Raw genomic sequence first — 24,327 nt, forward strand, 5'->3', positions numbered from 1 at the left:
TGTCACCCGGCTGCTGGCGTTATATAACACTTTTCTTCAGGAAACTCCCCAACATGTAGCAAATGTAAATAGCCTTGTTAGTGCCCCTCTTGGCACCCAAGACTCTCCCCAAGCTCCATCCTCATCAAGAATCCCTGAAATGGGTTTCATTTATCAAAACTGGCTTAAGCCCCATTTACACGCAACAATTATTGCTTAAAATTCGCTCAAACTATGTGTTTTGAATGATAATCGTTGCGTGTAAATGCTACCATTGTTTGCTTTCTGGCCGAACGATGGATTTTTAGTTGAGTTAAAAATCCAACGCTCGGCCGGAGAGCTAATAGCATGGACTGCATGCTGTCATTCTTCATGAGAGTGCTGATAACACTGTATTCAGCTGCAGGAGAACAAAGGAGCTGAATGCAGATAACAGACCACCTGCTGTTATCTGTATACAGCTCAGGAAGGCTCATTTACATGTATATAAAGCAAATAAGATACTAATGGGCATTAGTGCCTATTAGCAGCTTATGCAAAATGATCACTCATACTGTTACTCATCCTATCTGTTGAACAAATTTTGAGCTATCATCTTTGCGTGTAAATGGGGCCTAACAAATAGGACCAATCAGAACTCAGCTTTCATTTCTCAAACTGCTGTGGTAAAATGAAAGCTGCACTGTGGTTGGTGCTATGGGCAACAAAGCCAGTTTTTGGTTTACATAGTCTTGTTAAATCAGGCCCAATGTCTCTAGGCCAGAGATAGACGATCGTGTTGTGGTCACATTTATGTGCCTTTGATATACACGATTGTCCTGACCTGCTTTAGCGTCTGGGTCAGGCCAGGATGCTCATTCATATTACGGATGCATAAATGTGGCGGTCACCAGCCACAGGGCTTATTTACACAGGTGTATATAATTTAGGTCTGTGAAAAAATGCCATGTTTTCGCTGTTTGCCTATGTGGTGCGAATTTGATGTGTATTCACATTTAAAAAAACGCAGTGAATACACAAGTTACATCTGCAGGTTTTTTATACTACCACTGACTTTCATGGGCCATTTTGCTGCGATATATATAAAACTTTTTTTTTTCAAGTGCGTAAAATGGGCACATCTGAATACACAAATTTAATGGATTCCTGCTGGCTTGGGGGTAGACAGCTTGGCAGACGTCAGGTGACCGCTGCGGCCTGTCGGAGGCTGCAACTTTAAAACCCAAACTCCTGGCATCATGGCACCCAGGATGTGAGTGCTGATGCCAGGAGTGCACTCTCTTTTTAGGCCAGGCCCAGCAGATGGATAGGATTTTGTTGTAATGATAAAACCTCTTTAGGTTGCGCTCACATGTTGCGGAAACTTTAACTTTTAAAGTGAATGGGATTAAAGCAAATCCTGATTAGAGGTAGAGGGGAAAAAAAGTTTTTTCTGCTGTAAACGTACAGCAACTTACGGTTTTTTTACATTTGCAAAACGCGCCCTCAAAGTGCAAATCCGCTCCAAAAAGAAGAAAATGAATTTACATACTTTTTTTCCATAGAGCATTGCCTGAAAATGTCTTTATACAGCAGCCAGGTGTCTTTGATGAGAAGCAGCGCCTCCCTAGAGTGCAGTCAGCACTCTCTATAATCTGTTGATCTAAGTAATAAGATGGCACTTTGTCTAGTAAAGCCCTTTCACACAAGATGGTAATCAGGTCAGAACGTTCCCCCGGCAATCGGGTCATATGAAGGGACCAATGTTCAGCTGACAGACTGACTGTCCGTTCATTGATAAGAATGCTTGCGGTTCGGCTTTACCTCTCCCTATGTGAACAGGTAATGTGCAGCCGCCCCATGGACCTGAGCAATCGTAATAGAGATCTTCATCCCGGATTCTGGACCTGTGTAGAAGAAAATTAAATGAGCGCTGATTAATTACATCTGGGTGAGAATATGGCCAGGGTAAAAGGATTTAAAGTCACCGTTCTATAAACTGCCATCATGATATTCATTAATCTGTATAATAAGTCAGCGCTCTATGATGAAAAACACCAAAGTTTAATACGAAAACTAAAGTCATGATCTGTGGATGCTTTCTTGTCAGACATTACATCGTAATACCACTAGGTGGCGACAGTGTCCATATCATGAAAACAGTCAGGACAATGACACTCTTGACACTTGGGGTACAGAATATCACACTGACATTTGGACAGAATAATGACATGCCGACACCTGGGAGTATACAGATAGTGACACCTGGGGGACAGGATAACTGCACGCTGACACCAGGGTATACAGAATAGCCGACACCTGGGGGACAGGACAACAGCACACTGACACCTGGGGTAAACAGAATAGTGACACTTTGGAGACAGGAGAATTAGACACGGAGGTAGTAAGTCTTACCTGGGGTATACAGAATAGTGACACATAGGGGACAGGACAACGGCACGCCGACAGCTGGGGATATACAGGATAGTGATACTTGTGGGGCAGGGCAACGGCACACTGACAACTGGGGTACACAAAATAGTGGTACCTGGCGGACAGAACAACAGCATGCTGACACCTGGGGTATACAGGATAGTGACACTTGGGGGACAGGACAAGGGCACAATGACTCCTGGGTGAATACAGGATAGTGATACATGGGGGACAAGACAATGGCATATGGCACCTGGGGTATGCAGAATAGTGTTACCCGAGGGACAGGACAATGGCACACTGACACCTGGGGTATACAGAATAGTGATACATGGTAGACAGGACATGGTACGCTGACAGCTGTGGTATACAGGATAGTGACACTTGGAGGATAGAGCAACAGCACGCAGACACCTGGGAGTATACAGGATAGTGATATCTGGGGGACAGGACAATGGCATGCTGACACCTGGGGTATACAGGATTGTGATACCTGGGGGACAGGACAATGGCATGCTGACACCTGGGGGTATACAGGATAGTGATACATGGAGGACAGGACAACGGCACACTGACACCTGGGGTATACAGGATAGTGACACCTGGGGGACAGGGCAATGGCACGCTGGCACCTGGGGTATACAGAATAGTGACACTTGGGGGACTGGACAACGGCACGCTGACACCTGTGGATATACAGGATAGTGATACCTGCGGGACAGGGCAACAGCACACTGACACCCGGGGTATACAGAGTAGTGATACCTGTGGGGCAGGGCAACAGCACGCTGACACCTGGGGTATACAGAATAGTGACACTTGGGGGACAGGACAAGGGCACAATGACACCTGGGGGTATACAAAATATTGGTACCTGGGGGACAGGACAATGGCATATGGCACCTGGGGTATACGACAATGGCACACTGACACCTGTGGTATACAGAATAGTACCTGGGGGACAGGACAATGACACGCTGATACCTGGGGTATACAGGATAGTGACACTTGGGGGATAGAAAAATGTGATTGTTCTCAGCAAGAGAAACGACGTAATCTTGTAGATATGATACCTTTTAATGGCTAACAAAAATACATGATGTAATATTTGTATATTTGTATTTTTGTTAGCCATTAAAAGGTATCATATCTACAAGATTACGTCGTTTCTCTTGCTGAGAACAATCACATTTTGCTCTACTGGTTAACACGGTACCAGATCTTTGTTTTCATTATACCTTGGGGGATAGAATAACGGCAAGCAGACACCTGGGGGTATACAGGATAGTGATACATGGGGAACATGACAATGGCACGCCGACACCTGGGGATATACAGGATAGTGACACCTGGGGGACAGGACAATGGCACGTCGACACCTGGGGGTATACAGGATAGTGACACCTGGGGGACAGGTCAACGGCACGGCGACAGCTGGGGATATACAGGATAGTGATACCTGGGGGCCGGGCAATGGCACACTGACATCTGGGGTATACAAGATAGTGACACTTGGGGGACAGGACAACGGCACGCTGACACCTGGGGTATACAGGATAGTGACACCTGGGGGACAGGACAATGGCACGTCGACACCTGGGGGTATACAGGATAGTGACACCTGGGGGACAGGTCAACGGCACGGCGACAGCTGGGGATATACAGGATAGTGATACCTGGGGGCCGGGCAATGGCACACTGACATCTGGGGTATACAAGATAGTGACACTTGGGGGACAGGACAACGGCACGATGTCTCCTGGTGGAATACAGGATAGTGATACATGGGGGACAGGACAATGGCATATGGCACCTGGGGTATACAGACTAGTGTTACCTGAGGGACAGGACAATGGCACACTGACACCTGGGGTATACAGAATAGTGATAGCCGGGGGTATACAGGATAGTGATACATGGTAGACAGGACATGGTACGCTGACACCTGTGGTATACAGGATAGTGACACTTGGAGGATAGAATAACAGCATGCAGACACCTGGGGGTATACAGGATAGTGATACCTGGGGGACAGGACAATGGCATGCTGACACCTAGGGTATACAGGATTGTGATAACTGGGGGACAGGACAACGGCATGCTGACACCGGGGGGTATACAGGATAGTGATACATGGAGAACAGGACAACAGCACACTGACACCTGGGGTATACAGGATAGTGACACGTGGGGGACAGGGCAACAGCACACTGAAACCCAGGGTATACAGAATAGTGGTACCTGGTGGACAGAACAACAGCATGCTGACACCTGGGGTATACAGAATAGTGACACTTGGGGGACAGGGCAAGGGCACAATGACACCTGGGGGTATACAAAATATTGCTACCTGGGGGACAGAACAACGGCATGCTGACACCTGGGGTATATAAGATAGTGACACTTGGGGGACAGGACAATGGCATATGGCACCTGGGGTATACAGAATAGTGACACTTGGGGGACAGGACAAGGGCACAATGACACCTGGGGGTATACAAAATATTGGTACCTGGGGGACAGGACAATGGCATATGGCACCTGGGGTATACGACAATGGCACACTGACACCTGTGGTATACAGAATAGTGATACATGTGGTACAGGACAATGGCACACTGACACCTGGGGTATACAGAATATTTGTACCTGGGGGACAGGACAATGGCACGCTGATACCTGGGGTATACAGGATAGGGACACTTGGGGGATAGAATAACAGCAAGCAGACACCTGGGGGTATACAGGATAGTGACACCTGAGGGACAGGACGATGGCACGCTGACACCTGGGGGTATACAGGATAGTGATACATGGGGGACAGGACAATGGCACGCCGACACCTGGGGATATACAGGATAGTGCTACTTGGGGGACAGAACAACGGCACGCTGACACCTGGGGTATACAGGATAGTGACACCTGGGGGACAGGACAATGGCACGCCGACACCTGGGGGTATACAGGATAGTGCTACCTGGGGGACAGAACAACGGCATGCTGACACCTGGGGTATACAGGATTGTGACACCTGGGGGACAGGACAATTGCACGCCGACACCTGCGGGTATACAGGATAGTGCTACCTGGGGGACAGAACAACGGCACGCTGACACCTGGGGTATACAGGATAGTGACACCTGGGGGACAGGACAACGGCACGCCGACAGCTGGGCATATACAGGATAGTGATACCTGTGGGCCGGGCAATGGCACGCTGACATCTGGGGTATACAGAATAGTGACACCTGGGGGACAGGACTACGGCACGCCGACACCTGGGGATATACAGGATAGTGATACCTGGGGGCCGGGCAATGGCACACTGATATCTGGGGTATACAAGATAGTGACACTTGGGGGACAGGACAACGGCACGCTGACTCCTGGTGGAATACAGGATAGTGATACATGGGGGACAGGACAATGGTATATGGCACCTGGGGTATACAGAATAGTAATACCTGGGGGTATACAGGACAGTGATACATGGGAGACAGGACATGGCACGCTGACACCTGGGGTATACAGGATAGTGACACTTGGGGGATAGAATAACAGCACGCAGACACCTGGGGGTATACAGGATAGTGATACCTGAGGGACAGGACGACTGCACGCTGACACCTGGGGATATAAAGGATAGTGATACCTGGGGGACAGGACAATTGCACGCTGACACCTGGGGTACACAAAATAGTGGTAACCTGGTGAACAGAGCAACAGCACACTGACCCCTTGGGTATACAGAATAGTGACACATGGGGGACTGGACAACGGCACGCCGACACCTGGGGATATACAGAGTAGTGATACCTGCGGGACAGGGCAACAGCACGCTGACACCTGGGGCATACAGAATAGTGACACTTGGGGGACAGGACAAAGGCACGATGACACCTGGGGGTATACAAAATATTGGTACCTCGGGGACAGAACAACGGCACACTGACACCTGGGGTATACAAGATAGTGACACTTGGGGGACAGGACAATGGCACACTGACACATGGGGTATACAGAATAGTTGTACCTGGGGGACAGGACAATGGCACGCTGACACCTAGGGTATACAGGATAGTGACACTTGGGGATAGAATAACAGCAAGCAGACACCTGGGAGTATACAGGATAGTGACACCTGAGGGACAGGACGACGGCACGCTTACACCTGGGGGTATACAGGATAGTGATACATGGGGGACAGGACAATGGCATGCCGACACCTGGGGATATACAGGATAGTGATACCTGGGGGTATACAGGATAGTGATACATGGGGGACAGGACAACGGCACGCTGACACCTGGGGCATACAGGATAGGGATAACTGGGGGACAGGACAACGGCACGCTGACACCTGGGGGTATACTGGATAGTGACACCTGGAGGACAGGACAACAGCACGCTGACACCTGGGGGTATACAGAATAGCCGGCACCTGGGGGACAGGACAACAGCACACTGACACCTGGGGTATACAGAATAGTGACGCTTTGGATACAGGAGAATTAGACACGGAGGCAGTAGGTCTTATTTTTGATGGGGGAGGGGGGTCTTATTATACTTACCTAGCAGGCTCGGTCCAGGTCCCTCCTGCTGCTCCCCACAGCTCCGACGCACTTCCCGCAGTCCTTGGCCGCTCATACAACATCATTTCCTGGTTACATAATTCATAAAGCCCGCCTCCAGGAGAGATGGCTGTGATTGGTTCTTCGACCGCTGCTCAGCTAATCAATGCAGTGCTTGATGAATTAATGCGATGACTGTGATTGGTTTATCCACCGCTATATTGATTGGCTGAGCAGCAGTTGAAGAACCATTCAACAGCCATTGCGGGATTTATGAATTGACATGGCCAATCACAGCCATCGCATTGGTTCATCCAGCGCTGCATTGATTGGCTGAGTAGTGGTCGAAGATCAAATCACAGCCATCGCTTCCTGGAGGTGGGATTTTCGAAACCCGTAACCAGGAAGTGATGTTGTACGAGCGGCAGATGACTGCGGGAACCGCGCCGAACCCCCAGAGAGGAGCGGGAAGGGACCTAGACCAAGCCTGCTAGGTAATGTATTCTTTTTTTAAATGTAGTTTAACTGGAGCATATTTTCGGGGAAAGGGCTTATATTTCAAGCCTCCCCAAAAATTAGGCCAGGTCTTATTTTCGGGAAATAGGGGCCCATTATTATGTCAATGACTGAATACAGCTGGATCCTTTATTCTCTTATTGCTCCTTCGTCCATCTTGGGTCATGTGACTGCACCCCCACTGATCATGCCTACTGCGTGTACGCCCCCGCTGTGTGACCCCTGCAGTATTTACCACTGCGCTCTATTGCTCCACACAGGAAGCTTTTAGTGTCATTCTGTTTGCCGAGTTGCTGTGTTTGCGGCACATTTCACATCCTCTGGAGATGCGATTACACGTGTCACTAGGCCCCTCGCAGCGACAGAAGCCATGACTCGTAGACAGGAAAATAAACATGAGGCATCTTGCTGCCAAGATATACAATGCCTTCCCAGAACTGACGGACACAAGAGGATACAGGAATAGAACGGAAACGCCGCAAATATTCAGTGTAAAGTGCGGCATGGCGGAATGATTTGAGAAGCCTACTATCTGCGATAAAGCTTCCTGCCAGAGACGGCTTCTAATACATTACCAGCCGTGAATGGCAGAACGTAACACATATAATAGAGGCGGACCGCTATATAATATCACTCATGTAATAGAGGTCCTCCACAGTGTGTTATCACGCATGTAATACAAATGTTCTACCGTGTAAACTTGTTCAAAGTTTGTGTATTACATGTCTATGGTATCAAAAGAAATTTCCCAAAGTTTTAGGTTCCTCCAGCTACTGGTTCCTGAGTTAGACTCCCTGCAGGTGCCGCACAACAATTAATAAAATGGCATTTTTTAGCTATTAATAAATTTGGAAATAAGTGATCATAAAAGCTAAAAATTGGAGGTTTTCCACAACTTTTTAGCATCTACCCAAAAGGTGATACATACCTGATATTTGCACCATGTACTATACTAGTGGCAGTCACTATTCTGGAGAATTTTCAGCTCCTGAAGACCTGCAGGCACTTCACAGCAATCCATCAAATATGTCATTGTTTACAAAAATTATCAAATTACCACTATTCAAGCTTAATTCTAAAAAAAGTCAGCATAAATGTTTTTTCTTACTGATGCTACCGGTATGTGAAAGAGAACTGTTTTCTGTATTAAATCAGTAAGTTTTCATTTTGCAGTGCCACCTATGGTTTGCTTCAGAGGCATAACTTGAAGCTTCTGGGCCCCAATGCAAAACGTGTAACAGGGCCCCCAACTATAATGCTTTATTCATAGTACTTGGCTCCCTATAAGGAGAAGAGAGGCCTTATGGGCCCCCTAAGGCTCCTGGGCCCGGGTGCAACCGCATCCCCTGCATCCCCTATAGTTACGCCCCTGGTTTGATTACAATTTCTGTTAAAGTGTGGGGTTTTATACACACGCAAAGCTTAAGCTCCCCTCAGTGACGAAGCCTGTTTTGCACCTTTTTTTCATAGTCTCATTCCTAGAGCCATAACGTTTTCATTTTTGTGTTGACATAGCTATATGAGGGCTTTTTTGGTGGGACAAATTGTACTTTTTAATGGCATTATTTTTGTGTACATATACTGCATTGTATAACTTTTATAAAAAAAATATTTTTTTTGGGGGGGGGGAATTAGGGGGAAAAAATTCTGCCATTTGTCTTCTGGATTTCATTTTTAAGTGTACAAAGCCAGTAGTGGTAAAACCAGCATGGACCAACGCAAGTCTTAAGACATGCGGTTTAGCGTGATGTTACCACCTGCAGTGTTATTTGGAACACCATTAAGCTTTGCGCGTACATAAAACCCCATAGTTTGACAAAAATTATAGCACACCATAGGTGGTATTGCAAAATGCAAACTTACTGACCTAATAGAGAAAAAAATATAGTATCAGTAAGAAAAACATTTAAACAGACTTTTTTTTATAATTAAAGGGGTTGTGCTGCGAAAGCAAGTGGGGTTATACACTTCTGTATGGCCATATTAATGCACTTTGTAATGTACATCGTGCATTAAATATGAGCCATACAGAAGTTATTCACTTACCTGTTCCGTTGCTGGCGTCCTCGTCTCCATGGTGCCGTCTAATTTCAGCGTCTAATCGCCCGATTAGACGCGCTTGCGCAGTCCGGTCTTCTCCCTGGTGAATGGGGCTGCTCGTGCCGGAGAGCTGGTCCTCGTAGCTCCGCCCCGTCACGTGTGCCGATTCCAGCCAATCAGGAGGCTGGAATCGGCAATGGACCGCACAGAGCCCACGGTGCACCATGGGAGAAGACCCGCGGTGCATCGTGGGTGAAGATCCCGGCGGCCATCTTAGTAAGGTAAGGAAGAAGTCGCCGCAGCGCGGGGACTCGGGTAAGTACTAAACGTTTTGTTTTTTTTAACACATGCATTGGGTTTGTCTCGCGCCGAACAGGGGGCCTATTGAATAAATAAAAAACCCCCGTTTCGGCGCGGGACAACCCCTTTAAGTTTGAAAAGTGGTAACTTTTATAATTTTTGTAAACCATGACATATTTCATGGATTGCTGTGAAGTGCCTGCAGGTCTTCAGGGCCTGACAATTCCCCAGAGTAGTGACTGCGCCACCAGTATAATACATGGCACAAATATCAGGTTTGTATCACCTTTTGGTTAGATACTACCGTAGCCCGAATTTCCTTCCGCGAAGAATGACAGATTTTGAGGCACGCTTCGAGCAAAGTTTTTCAGTAGCTTTGGAACCAGAAAAGTTACTGATGGAGCCATTAAACTTAGCATAAAAAGTTGTGCAGGACCTCAGATTTTGGGCTTTAATGATCACGTAGTTCCACATTTATTAATAGCCAAAAAAATGCCATGTTATTCATTGTTGTGCGTGCACACTTGCAGACACCCCCCATAGGGGTGTAACTCTGGAACCAGTAGCTGTAGGAACCTAAAACTTTGGGAAATTTCTTTTGATACCACAGGTATGTAATACACAAATTGTGAACATCTGAGATGATGAAGGTGGGGAGCATTAGACCACTCAAAATGGAATGACTCTCTAGTTAAATATGCAGTTAACTAAAATCCCCAAATCCTTTTCCATGTCATTTCTCCATGTAATACAGACTCTCCCCATGTGATATCACACATATAATACAAGCACTCTTGGTGTAATATCACATACAGTATAATTCATATGTCACTCGTTTTCTCTTCTTCTGTGTGGTCCTTGAGTTTAGCTCTGGTACTATTTAACCCTGTATGTTCCCCTGCTGACCCCCAGACGGGAGTCTATCACTGGTTTACCATATTTGGGGTGAGGAGAGAAGAATGAGGTGTTCAGTGCAGTGGGTGAGCTGCTCACATGGCGTCCTCGACTGTTATCTGCACATTACAAACTGCGATAAGTGTGGGAGATGAAAGCGCCATGAGAGGATAATTACGTGTTTATGATGGAGATTTCTGCAGAACCCAGACGGGAAGAAGGAGGTGTATATATGGAAACCCCGAACACAGGATGAGCCAGAAACACACAGCAATCCATGGAACCCACAAAATATAGGAACGGTCATGGTAGCCATACAATAATATCATATAATGTATACTTCTGTGTGCTGTCATACAATGCTCCATGTGCTGCAGTACAATGCTCAGTTTGCTGTCATACAATGCTCCGTGTGCTGTTATACCATGCTCTTTATGCTGCAGTACAATGCTCCGTGTGCTATAGTACAAGGTTTTGTGTGCTGTCATGGAATGCTCTTAATGCTGCAGTACAAGTTTCTGTGTGCTGTTATACAATGCTCTGTGTGTTGTTATACAATGCTCTGTGTGCTGCAGTACAAGGTTCTGTGTGTTGTTATACCATGCTCTTTGTGCTGCAGTACAAGGTTCTGTGTGCTGTTATACAATGCTCTGTGTGCTGCAGTACAAGGTTCTGTGTGCTGTTATACAATGCTCTGTGTGCTGCAGTACAAGGTTCTGTGTGCTGTTATATAATGCTCTGTGTGCTGCAGTAGAAGGTCCTGTGTGCTGTTATATAATGCTCTGTGTGCTGCAGTACAAGGTTCTGTGTGCTGTTATACAATACTCTGTGTGCTGCTAACAACCCTATTACATAATATTGCCTTGTACGTAAAGGCTTTCTGTAGATGATGACAGCACGGAGTATAATGGCTGGGCCGGTAATGTTGTGCTAGTGTGTTCAGGTTTCACGGTTGGGGGGGGGGGGGATGTCTTACATGATGCACTACAAATTTACAGTAAATGCTCTCTGCATATCCAGCGCAGACGTCAGAAATTCCTCACATTCTCTACACGGGAACAGCAGAGACATCAGCGACCAACATCTCTAGAATAGCAGAAATGATCATCATCATGAGGAAGATTTGGAGGTACAGGGACCATGTGCAGGAAGAGCGCAGGGAGCGGAGATACAAGGACCGTGTGCAGGAAGAGCGCAGTGGACGGAGATATAGGGACCGTGTGCAGGAGGAGCGCAGGGGCCGGAGACAGGCCGGAAAAGCGCAGGGGCTGGAGACAGGCTGGAAGAGCGCAGGGGGTGGAGATATGGGGACCATGTGAAGGAAGGGTACAGGGGGCAGTGATACGGGGACCGCGTGCCGGAAGAACGCAGGGGGCAGAAAAACTGTGAATGTATGCAGAGGGCACAGACAGAGGGACTGTGTGCAGGAAGAGCGCAGGGGACAGAGACAGGCAGGAAAAGTGCAGTGGATGGAGATACGGGGACCGTGTGACGGAAGCGTGCAGGGGCGGAAATATGGGGACTGTGCGCAGGAAGGGTGCAGTGGCTCAGACACGTGTAGGAAGAGTACAGGGGGCGGAGACAGGCAGTAAGAGCGCAGGGGACGGAGACAGGCTGTAAGAGCGCAGAGGGCGGAGAATCCGCGACCTTTCCGCAATGCCAATTGTGGAAGGGCTGCGGGTCGGATGGCTTTCACTGACTTTAATGGAAGCCATACGCCTGGAATCCGCACAAAAGTAGAACATGCAGTGACTTTTCTTCCGCAAGCGGAAATCACAACCGCTGTCCACTTTGAGCGGACATGTGAACGTTCTATTCTTGGTAATGGATGCGGAATGCTGTGAATCATCTGCGCGGGTAACGATTGCGGATTCCACAATCCAAATCCGCCATGTGCAGCCGGACGCTGAATCCTAGGAGTGCGGATGACACAGCTCGGGAGGACGAGGCTTCAGTACCGATGAGATGCTATATAAAAAAAACTAAAACCTGGTAAGGAATATTAGTGAAGTTGTTTACATCTAGTTTTCAGTGTCGTTAATCAAGTTTTTTCTTGCTTATTTTATTTAATTGCTGTTAATTTAGGTTTTGTGTTTAGTTACATAATTGGGATCCAAACAGCTCTGCGTTCCGTCGTCACACTGGATCTCCGGATTTATGTTGTTTATATATACTTTTCTAAATATGGTTAGTTTAGTATCAAGTTTTTCATGTTTTTATTTTTTTTTTCAGTCTAAGGCCTCATGTCCAGTAGGAAAATACAATCCGCGCAGAATCTGCCACGGATTTCCACACAGATTTGCTTTAAATGGGTTTTTTTTGCATGCAGATATCCGTACACATTGCTATCAATGTGATAGCAATGTTGCCGATCCGCGCGGAATCCGCGGCAAAATGGAGCATGCCGCGTTTTTTCTCCCGCGCGTGAAAAACGCAATTCTTTTAAAATGCCATCCGCGGGTGCAAAAGTCAATTTAAAGGGGTTCTGACACTAAAAAAAATAATTTTTACTCACTTTGCCAGGACCGATCACCAGACATGTCCCCTCCGTCTCGCATTTTCTTCTGTGGCTTGTAGAAGCAGAGCAGGAGCGCTCAAAATGACCGCTCCCTGCTCTGCTCTTTCTGTCAGCCACTTCTGAGGTGAACGGACGGGCCGCCCACAACAAGCACGTCACAAGCAGTGCTTGCTGTGGGCGGCCCGTCCGTCCTGACTCAACTCCGAGATTTTGCGCATGCGCAGTGGAGACGCGGCCCGTCCTGACTCCTGTCAGAGGGCACCTCTCCACTGCGCATGCGCGCGATACAGGAGCGGCGCGGCTCGTGGAGGAAGAAGCAGAAGAACAGCGCCTGCCAGGAGATGTCAACCCCCCCCCCCGATGTCAACAACAACAGGAGACAAGGTAAGTATCATGTTTTTATGCTTTAACAGCCATTAAATCGTGGGTTCCCTGTGTCCATTAGGCAGACCAGGGAACAATGGCTGCTAAAGCATAAAAAAATTATTCATGTCAGACCGACATGATGGACCGAGGATGGCAAATGAATCCCTATGGGCAAAATCCGCTGCGGATTCCGCGGCGGAAATCCGCAATTCCATTTAGCTAGTGGACATGAGGCCTTATGGGTTGTGGTTGCTTGTGATGTGGCGATGGCTGTGAGCGTTGTGTGTGTTTTAGCCTGAAGTATGGCGAGATTAGTTGGCAGAGAGTTTCAGTTTAACTTTTATTCAGTAATAATTTTTTGTGTGCTTTTTGTTAGCCGCCATATGGGGGAGGTTTCTGTTCTTGTTTTTGGTAGATGCCCCCTCCCCCACGTCTCGTTTTGTGCATACAGCACATGTGTGTGAGTTGTGCTAGTAAACATCCCCACCTGTGTGTATGTGTGATGTATACAGAAGCTCCTCCAGTAAATAAGTGTCCCCCACAGCTGCAGCCACCATGTTACACTGCAGGGTTACTTTCAGCTTCTGCCAAGGGGCAAAGTTATAGGACAGAACAGTCCTGGCAGCAGGGTGCAGCCCCCACAATGTTACTTCCTCGAAAGCAGCGTGCAGCCACCATAATGTTACCCCCTCGGAAGCAGCGTCCAGCCACCACAATATTACCCCCTCAGAAGCAGCGTGCAGCCACCATAATGTTACCCACTCGGAAGCAGCACGCAGCCCCGATAATGTTACCCACTCGGAAGCAGCGCGCACCCCCGATAATGTTACCCACTCGGAAGCAGCGCGCAGCCCCGATAATGTTACCCACTCAGAAGCAGCGCGCAGCCCCGATAATGTTACCCACTCGGAAGCAGTGTGCAGCCTCGATAATGTTACCCACTCGGAAGCAGCGTGCAGCCACGATAATGTTACCCACTCGGAAGCAGCGTGCAGCCCCGATAGTTACTCCTTTGAAAGCAGCGTGCAGCCCCAATAATGTTACTCATTCGGAAGCAGCGTGCAGCCCCGATAATGTTACCCACTTGGAAGCAGCATGCAGCCCCGATAATGTTACTCACTCGGAAACAGTGTGCAGCCCCGATAATGTTACCCACTCGGAAGCAGCGTGCAGCCCAGATAATATTACTCCTTTGAAAGCAGCGTGCAGCTCCAATAATTTTACTCCCACGGAAGCAGCGTGTAGCCCCCACAATGTTACTCTGTCGAAAGCAGCGTGCAGCCCCCACAATGTTACTCCCTCGGAAGCAGCATGCAGCCCCCCCAATGTTACTCCCTCGGAACCAGCGTGCAGCCCCCACAATGTTACTCCCTCGGAAGCAGCGTGCAGCCCCAACAATGTTAACCCCACGGAAGCAGCGTACAGCCCCCACAATGTTACCCCCACGGAAGCAGCATGCAGCCCCTACGATGTTACCCCCTCAGAAGCAGCGCGCAGCCCCGATAATGTTACCCACCAGAAAGCAGTGTGCAGCCCCCACAATGTTACTCCCTCGGAAGCAGCATGCAGCCCCCACAATGTTACTCCCTCGGAAGCAGCGTGCAGCCCCCACAATGTTACTCCCTCAGAAGCAGCGTGCAGCCCCCACAATGTTACTCCCTCGGAAGCAACGTGCAGCCCCAACAATGTTACACCCTCGGAAGCAGCGTACAACCCCCAAAATGTTACTCCCACGGAAGCAGCATGCAGCCCCTACGATGTTACCCCCTCAGAAGCAGCGCGCAGCCCCGATAATGTTACCCACCTGAAAGCAGTGTGCAGCCCCGATAATGTTACTCCTTTGGAAGCAGCGTGCAGCCTCGATAATGTTACTCCTTCGGATGCAGTGTGCAGCCCCGGTAATGTTACCTACTCGGAAGCAGCGTGCAGCCTGGTAATGTTACCCACTCGGAAGCAGAGTGCAGCCCCGATAATGTTACCCACTCGGAAGCAGCGCGCAGCCCCGATAATGTTACCCACTCAGAAGCAGCGCACAGCCCCGATAATGTTACCCACTCGGAAGCAGTGTGCAGCCTCGATAATGTTACCCACTCGGAAGCAGCGTGCAGCCACGATAATGTTACCCACTCGGAAGCAGCGTGCAGCCCCGATAATGTTACCCACTTGGAAGCAGCATGCAGCCCCGATAATGTTACTCACTCGGAAACAGTGTACAGCCCCGATAATGTTACCTACTCGGAAGCAGCGTGCAGCCCGGTAATGTTACCCACTCGGAAGCAGCGCGCAGCCCCGATAATGTTACCCACCCGGAAGCAGCGCGCAGCCCCGATAATGTTACCCACTCGTAAGCAGCGCGCAGCCCCGATAATGTTACCCACTCGGAAGCAGCGCGCAGCCCCGATAATGTTACCACTCAGAAGCAGCGCGCAGCCCCGATAATGTTACCCACTCGGAAGCAGTGTGCAGCCTCGATAATGTTACCCACTCGGAAGCAGCGTGCAGCCACGATAATGTTACCCACTCGGAAGCAGCGTGCAGCCCCGATAGTTACTCCTTTGAAAGCAGCGTGCAGCCCCAATAATGTTACTCATTCGGAAGCAGCGTGCAGCCCCGATAATGTTACCCACTTGGAAGCAGCATGCAGCCCCGATAATGTTACTCACTCGGAAACAGTGTGCAGCCCCGATAATGTTACCCACTCGGAAGCAGCGTGCAGCCCAGATAATGTTACTCCTTTGAAAGCAGCGTGCAGCTCCAATAATTTTACTCCCACGGAAGCAGCGTGTAGCCCCCACAATGTTACTCTGTCGAAAGCAGCGTGCAGCCCCCACAATGGTACTCCCTCGGAAGCAGCATGCAGCCCCCCCAATGTTACTCCCTCGGAACCAGCGTGCAGCCCCCACAATGTTAACCCCACGGAAGCAGCGTACAGCCCCCACAATGTTACCCCCACGGAAGCAGCATGCAGCCCCTACGATGTTACCCCCTCAGAAGCAGAGCGCAGCCCCGATAATGTTACCCACCAGAAAGCAGTGTGCAGCCCCCACAATGTTACTCTCTCGGAAGCAGCATGCAGCCCCCACAATGTTACTCCCTCGGAAGCAGCGTGCAGCCCCCACAATGTTACTCCCTCGGAAGCACCGTGCAGCCCCAACAATGTTACACCCTCGGAAGCAGCGTACAACCCCCAAAATGTTACCCCCACGGAAGCAGCATGCAGCCCCTACGATGTTACCCCCTCAGAAGCAGCGCGCAGCCCCGATAATGTTACCCACCTGAAAGCAGTGTGCAGCCCCGATAATGTTACTCCCTCGGAAGCAGCGTGCAGCCTCGATAATGTTACTCCTTCGGATGCAGTGTGCAGCCCCGGTAATGTTACCTACTTAGAAGCAGCGTGCAGCCCGGTAATGTTACCCACTCGGAAGCAGAGTGCAGCCCCGATAATGTTACCCACTCGGAAGCAGCGCGCAGCCCTGATAATGTTACCCACTCAGAAGCAGCGCGCAGCCCCGATAATGTTACCCACTCGGAAGCAGTGTGCAGCCTCGATAATGTTACCCACTCGGAAGCAGCGTGCAGCCACGATAATGTTACCCACTCGGAAGCAGCGTGCAGCCCCGATAGTTACTCCTTTGAAAGCAGCATGCAGCCCCGATAATGTTACTCATTCGGAAGCAGCGTGCAGCCCCGATAATGTTACCCACTTGGAAGCAGCATGCAGCCCCGATAATGTTACTCACTCGGAAACAGTGTGCAGCCCCGATAATGTTACCTACTCGGAAGCAGCGTGCAGCCCAGATAATGTTACTCCTTTGAAAGCAGCGTGCAGCTCCAATAATTTTACTCCCACGGAAGCAGCGTGTAGCCCCCACAATGTTACTCTGTCGAAAGCAGCGTGCAGCCCCCACAATGTTACTCCCTCGGAAGCAGCATGCAGCCCCCCCAATGTTACTCCCTCGGAACCAGCGTGCAGCCCCCACAATGTTACTCCCTCGGAAGCAGCGTGCAGCCCCAACAATGTTAACCCCACGGAAGCAGCGTACAGCCCCCACAATGTTACCCCCACGGAAGCAGCATGCAGCCCCTACGATGTTACCCCCTCAGAAGCAGCGCGCAGCCCCGATAATGTTACCCACCAGAAAGCAGTGTGCAGCCCCCACAATGTTACTCACTCGGAAGCAGCATGCAGCCCCCACAATGTTACTCCCTCGGAAGCAGCGTGCAGCCCCCACAATGTTACTCCCTCAGAAGCAGCGTGCAGCCCCCACAATGTTACTCCCTCGGAAGCAACGTGCAGCCCCAACAATGTTACACCCTCGGAAGCAGCGTACAACCCCCAAAATGTTACCCCCACGGAAGCAGCATGCAGCCCCTACGATGTTACCCCCTCAGAAGCAGCGCGCAGCCCCGATAATGTTACCCACCTGAAAGCAGTGTGCAGCCCCGATAATGTTACTCCCTCGGAAGCAGCGTGCAGCCTCGATAATGTTACTCCTTCGGATGCAGTGTGCAGCCCCGGTAATGTTACCTACTCGGAAGCAGCGTGCCGCCCGGTAATGTTACCCACTCGGAAGCAGAGTGCAGCCCCGATAATGTTACCCACTCGGAAGCAGTATGCAGCCCCGATAATGTTACCCATTCAGAAGCAGCATGCAACCCCGATAATGTTACCCACTCGGAAAGAGCGTGCAGCCCCGATAATGTTACCCACTTGGAAAGAGCGCGCAGCCCCGATAATGTTACCCACTAGGAAGCAGCAGGCAGCCCCGATAATGTTACCCACTCGGAAACAGAGTGCAGCCCCCATAATGTTACCCACTCGGAAGCAGCGTGCAGCCACAATAATGTTACCCACTCGGAAGCAGCGTGCAGCCACGATAATGTTACCCACTCGGAAACAGCGTGTAGCCCCGATAATGTTACTCCTTTGGAAGCAGCGTACTGCCCCGATAATGTTACTAATTCGGAAGCAGCGTGCAGCCCTGATAATGTTACCCACTTGGAAGCAGCAGGCAGCCACGATAATGTTACTCACTCGGAAATAGTGTGCAGCCCCGATAATGTTACCCACTTGGAAGCAGCGTGCAGCCCAGATAATGTTACTCCTTTGAAAGCAGCGTGCAGCTCCAATAATTTTACTCCCTCGGAAGCAGCGTGCAGCCCCCACAATGTTACTCCCTCGGAAGCAGCATGCAGCCCCCACAATTTTACTCCCTCGGAAGCAGCGTGCAGCCCCCACAATGTTACTCCCTCAGAAGCAGCGTGCAGCCCCAACAATGTTACTCCCTCGGAAGCAGCGTACAGCCCCCACAATGTTACCCCCTCAGAAGCAGCGGGCAGCCCCGATAATGTTACCCACTCGGAAGCAGCATGCAGCCCCGATAAAGTTACCCACTCGGAAAGAGCGTGCAGCCCCGATAATGTTACCCACTTGGAAAGAGCGCGCAGCCCCGATAATGTTACCCACTAGGAAGCAGCATGCAGCCCCGATAATGTTACCCACTTGGAAAGAGCACGCAGCCCCGATAATTTTACCCACTAGGAAGCAGCAGGCAGCCCCGATAATGTTACCCACTCGGAAACAGCGTGCAGCCCTGATAATGTTACCCACTCGGAAACAGCGTGCAGCCCTGATAATGTTACCCACTCGGAAGCAGCGTTCAGCCACGATAATGTTACCCACTTGGAAACAGCATGCAGCCCCGATAATATTACCCACTCGGAAACAGCGTGCAGCCCCGATAATGTTACTCCTTTGGAAGCAGCGTGCAGCCCCGATAATGTTACTCATTCGGAAGCAGCGTGCAGCCCTGATAATGTTACTCCTTTGGAAGCAGCGTGCAGCCCCGATAATGTTACTCATTCGGAAGCAGCGTGCAGCCCCGATAATGTTACCCACTTGCAAGCAGCGTGCAGCCCAGATAATGTTACTCCTTTGAAAGCAGCGTGCAGCTCCAATAATTTTACTCCCTCGGAAGCAGCGTGCAGCCCCCACAATGTTACTCTCTTGAAAGCAGCGTGCAGCCCCCACAATGTTACTCTCTCGGAAGCAGCATGCAGCCCCCACAATTTTACTCCCTCGGAAGCAGCGTGCAGCCCCCACAATGTTACTCCCTCGGAAGCAGCGTGCAGCCCCAACAATGTTACTCCCTCGGAAGCAGCGTACAGCCCCCACAATGTTACCCCCACGGATGCAGCCCCCACAAGGTTACCCCCTCAGAAGCAGCGGGCAGCCCCCACAATGTTACACCCTCAGAAGCAACGTGCAGCCCCCACAATGTTACTCCCTTGGAAGCAGCGTGCAGCCCCCATAATAGTACCCACTTGGAAGCAGCGTGTATCTCCGATAATGTTACCCCCTCGGAAGCAGCGTGTAACCCCTCATAATGTTACTCCCTTGGAAGCAGTGTGCAGACCCCATAATGTTACTTCCTTGGAAGCAGCGTGCAGTCCCCACAATGTTATTTCCTTGGAAGCACCGTGCAGCCCCCACAATGTTACTCTCCCGGACGCAGCGTGCAGCCCCCATAATGTTGCCTCACAGCAGGATGCATCTTACCAGTTCATTCCAGCATCTTAAAAAGCCGTGACATTAGACACAGGTGGAGCAGATGAGGGCAAGTGTTGAGAGGATCCTGGGGGAAGCGTTTTATTTTCCCTCAGACTGAGGGCGGCCTCACACGAACGCATTTGCGCCTGCAAGGTGCAGCATATAGAAGCCATTCACTTCAATGGGTTCTTTCACATATGTTTTTCCCCACAAATTCCGAGTGTGGGGAAAGAACACGACATGTTTTATTTTTGGTGTAATTGCGCACAAAAGGCTGCCGTCTGCCCAAAATTGCGCAGTGAGTGATCTCGGCAGCGCAATAAAGTACAGTAAAATACGCCAACCCAGTACTATAGCCTGCCATCATGCAGAATACATAGCGCATATGCGTCGCATGATTGAGGGCATATATGTGCTTACGCTTGTGTGAGGCCGCCCTGAGGTCGGTTTTACACGGCCAAGAAACTCGTGTGAGATTTGTGCGTTGCAAGAATATACAAGAGTGATGTTGGATAAGACATATAGCGGGGAGGGGGGGATTAAATCGCTGCTATCTTTTCGCATCGCCCATTATTTTCAATATGACAGTAAAGCACATCGGACGGCGTGCAATGTGCACGCGAGTGCGTGCGAGGTTTCCCATTGAAAACAACAGGATCAATACTTTACTAATGTGATATGGCAGCATAAACGGATGTATGAAGGTATAAAATCGTTTTATTACCCCATTACAAATGAATGCGACGTTTCGGCACTGTTTATGCTGCCAGTTCATCATTCATATGGACATTTATCTGGAGCCTTTCTGGTTTTTTGGCTCTTAACTGGCTTTTGCATTTTTTTGATTGCCTGACCCTGGTAAGGGATTATTTAGTGCTGTTGGTGGGACTGACTTTATACTTTACTAATGTGATGCATTTTTTACAGAAAAATTGTTATGACAACACATATTGGCGAACACACGTGTACATAGCATTGTAGAGAGCGGCCCGGAGGTGCTTGCTAAAGATTACCCAAGAAAAGCAGGACTTCTGGAACAACCAGGCCTCACTCCACAGCACTGCCTGGCAGTAAGATGACCTTGTCACCTTCAGCAACCAATCAGAGCGCAGCTTTAACTTTCCCTCAGCAGTTTAAGCAATGAGAGCTTCGCTGTGATTGGTTGCTCTGAGCAACAAGGACATCTTACTGCTGCTGATACATGGGGCCTATTTTGTTCTCTGGACAGATGAGGCAGAGAAAGCGTTGTGTGTCTGCGGGATCTGAAGACTCTTGACAACCATTGACTGCATTTCACCAGATGAAGCCGTTACCTGCAGTGTAAAGTATGGTGTGGACATGTTCTAGTTTGGGCAGCTCACCATTATCCATTAGGACTTTGTGGCTGAAGAGAACCTACGGCCATCTGAAGCTCAGCAGAAAATATAGACAATCCCCCTCATCATCCAAGGGTGTAGCTTCTTTCGGTTTATGGGTGCGTTCGCCTCCGTGTTCAGTAGTTGCCTGTGATAATAGTGATGGGTGACCCCGCGATGACTGATATTATACGTGAAGATTATGGCTGCTACGGTTATCAGATAACAACAGCTATATTCACCTATCCCAATGTCTATAAATAACAGTGTTAACCCCGTGCTGACTGGGCCCCCGCTGCGACTCCTATTTGTGTTCGGGGCAGAGCCGTCAGTGAGTCAGCCGCAGGGCCATGTGAGGATCTGCCATACAATAGCAGGAAATGGTGCGAGGACAATAATTTCCTCCAAGCATCTGGCAGAAGAGAAAACAGGAGCGCACAGCAGAGGTGCACAACCCCATCACCGACCTAAGATGACATCGCATGGACCACAGTGATGACATCACATGGTATTATACACAACAGTGATGATATCACACACTGGCAACTATGATGACATCTCATGGTATACACCATACTGATGACATCACACACCTACACTTATGACATCACATGGCATTATGCACAACAGTGATGGTATCACACATGGGTAACTATGATGACATCACATGGTATACAGCATATAAATCAGATTACACACTTGCAACCATGTTAATGTTACATGGAATACACCATACTGGGGACATCACACACCAGCAACTATGACATCACATGGTATTATACTTGACAGTGATGGCATGCAAAAAAGGGAAGTGGAATAATAACTCTGCAGAGCCACCTATTGGAAAGCAGCATTCCTGCAAGTCAATGTTAGACTCTTTATACAAGCCTTGTAACAATGACTGGGAAATGAAAGCCAAGCCAGAATCCATACACAGACAGCTGTTTCGGGGTGTTTGCCCCTTGGCTAGCACTTCACACTTTCTCAGCCCACAGAACACAAAAAATAAAAACGGAATATACACTTATTTATGTAATCGCATCACACATTGGCAACTATGAAAATAGATAGAACAGCAGCAAATGGAGAACACTAAGGTCCTCCTGGGGGTATATCAGCCTGATTAACAAGGCTTGCTTGATAAAGACCCTTGCACGGGTCGAAATGTCGCTAGTTGTTTGCTATAGAGGAATAAAGAAATATAATTTTTATTTCATCTCATGCTGCCTGGATCCTTTACAGTATATCTTGACATTGGCAACTATGATGACAACTCATGGTAAACACCATACCGATGACATCACACACCTGCACCTATGATGACATTGTGAACGTATAAAGAGTATTTTGTGTTACACTTGTTATTCAAAGGGGTTAATATAGCTTAGTTTGAAGCTCCTAAAGCAGCACAGACCTGACTGAACTATTCATGGTAGTAGGGGAGCTTAAACATTTCCTAGAGACCATATTTAGTGATTGTATCCGCATTCCTTTTATCTTCCAAATTAAGCAACACGTCACATGATATATTAATTCATCAGTCTTGGACTTTTGTAATGATTTGTCACTTTTTACAGTAATAAGGTGTGACTTAGGGTGTTGGTTCACTGTGATTGGACATTATACTTTTCTTTGTTCCGTTCTGTTTTTCACAATAAATAAAGTTAACACTGGGCTGGGCTTGCCAGAAAGAGCACAGTGGTGAGTTCACACTGTTGGTGTCTCTTGATCTTTCTCTGATGATCATGGTTAATTAATTTGGAAACATAAGAGAACTTAGATCCCGGTAGCCTTATTGCTGATTCTCAATTTAAAGGAGTACTCCAACAACATTACATAGTATAAATCACACTAATGCCATCACACACCAGGTACTATAATGACATCACATGGTATTTTAAACAACAGTGAGGGTATTACACAATAGCAACTCTGATAGCATTATATGGTATACACCGTACTGATAACATCATACACCAGCAACTATGATGATGTCATATGATATTATACACGAAAATGATGACATCACAAAATAGCAAGCTTCGGGTGACATAGGCGCACTCCCTTTGCAAGCTGAACTCTCGCGATCGTAGGAGTCTCGCGCATGCGCTGTCTGACTCCATTTGACACAGCCGCAGTTTTACTTTCCGGACGCAGGCATGGAATGGAGGTGGAGTGATCCTTTGGCGAGGTAATCAGTGGTGGAGGACATACATATGTGATTAAGGTGTATCGTTTACTGTCATTGATTGTAGGTGATGTAGTTTGCATAAATAGCATGAATTTGTACCATTTGTATAAGCTTGAGGAAGGCCATCACGGCCGAAACGTTGCTGTCATTGTGATGGTGCAATAAAGTCTTTGTCAATTACATCCGCTTATGCTGCCAGTCACTTCTTCAGTTGGAGGATCACACAATAGCAAGCTTGATGACCTCACATGGCAGTGAACTCGACAGTGATGACATTACACAACAACAGCTATGATCACATCACATGGTATTCAACATACTAATGACATCATACACTGGAAACTATGATGACATCACTTGATACATACCACAGTGATGACATTATGTGCCAACAATTACAATGATGTCACATTGTATGCACCAGATTAATGACATCATACACTAGCAATTATGATGATACCACATGGTACTATAGACCTACATGAAAGCGATGACATCACATACCAGCAACTATGATGACATCACATGGCATACACCACTAGGTCATGTAGCACTGGTACCCTTGCACCTTTTTTTTCAGCCTTAGGTTCTGTTCACACTTGTGTTTGTCTTTTCTGTTCTTTGTTTCTGCCATG

The 24,327-nt window shown here is 48.6% G+C and overlaps 1 long non-coding RNA gene across 1 annotated transcript; it reads left to right on the forward strand.

The window, feature by feature from the left end:
- Window positions 1–11,773: 11,773 nt before the first annotated feature.
- On the forward strand, window positions 11,774–23,211 carry LOC136580703 (uncharacterized). Its single transcript, XR_010787000.1, has 2 exons — window positions 11,774–12,704; window positions 21,074–23,211. It is a non-coding gene; the product is annotated as an uncharacterized lncRNA (long non-coding RNA).
- The last annotated feature ends 1,116 nt before the right edge of the window (window positions 23,212–24,327 follow it).

The sequence above is a fragment of the Eleutherodactylus coqui genome, chromosome 10, assembly GCF_035609145.1.
Source record: "Eleutherodactylus coqui strain aEleCoq1 chromosome 10, aEleCoq1.hap1, whole genome shotgun sequence".
Lineage (NCBI taxonomy): Eukaryota > Metazoa > Chordata > Amphibia > Anura > Eleutherodactylidae > Eleutherodactylus > Eleutherodactylus coqui.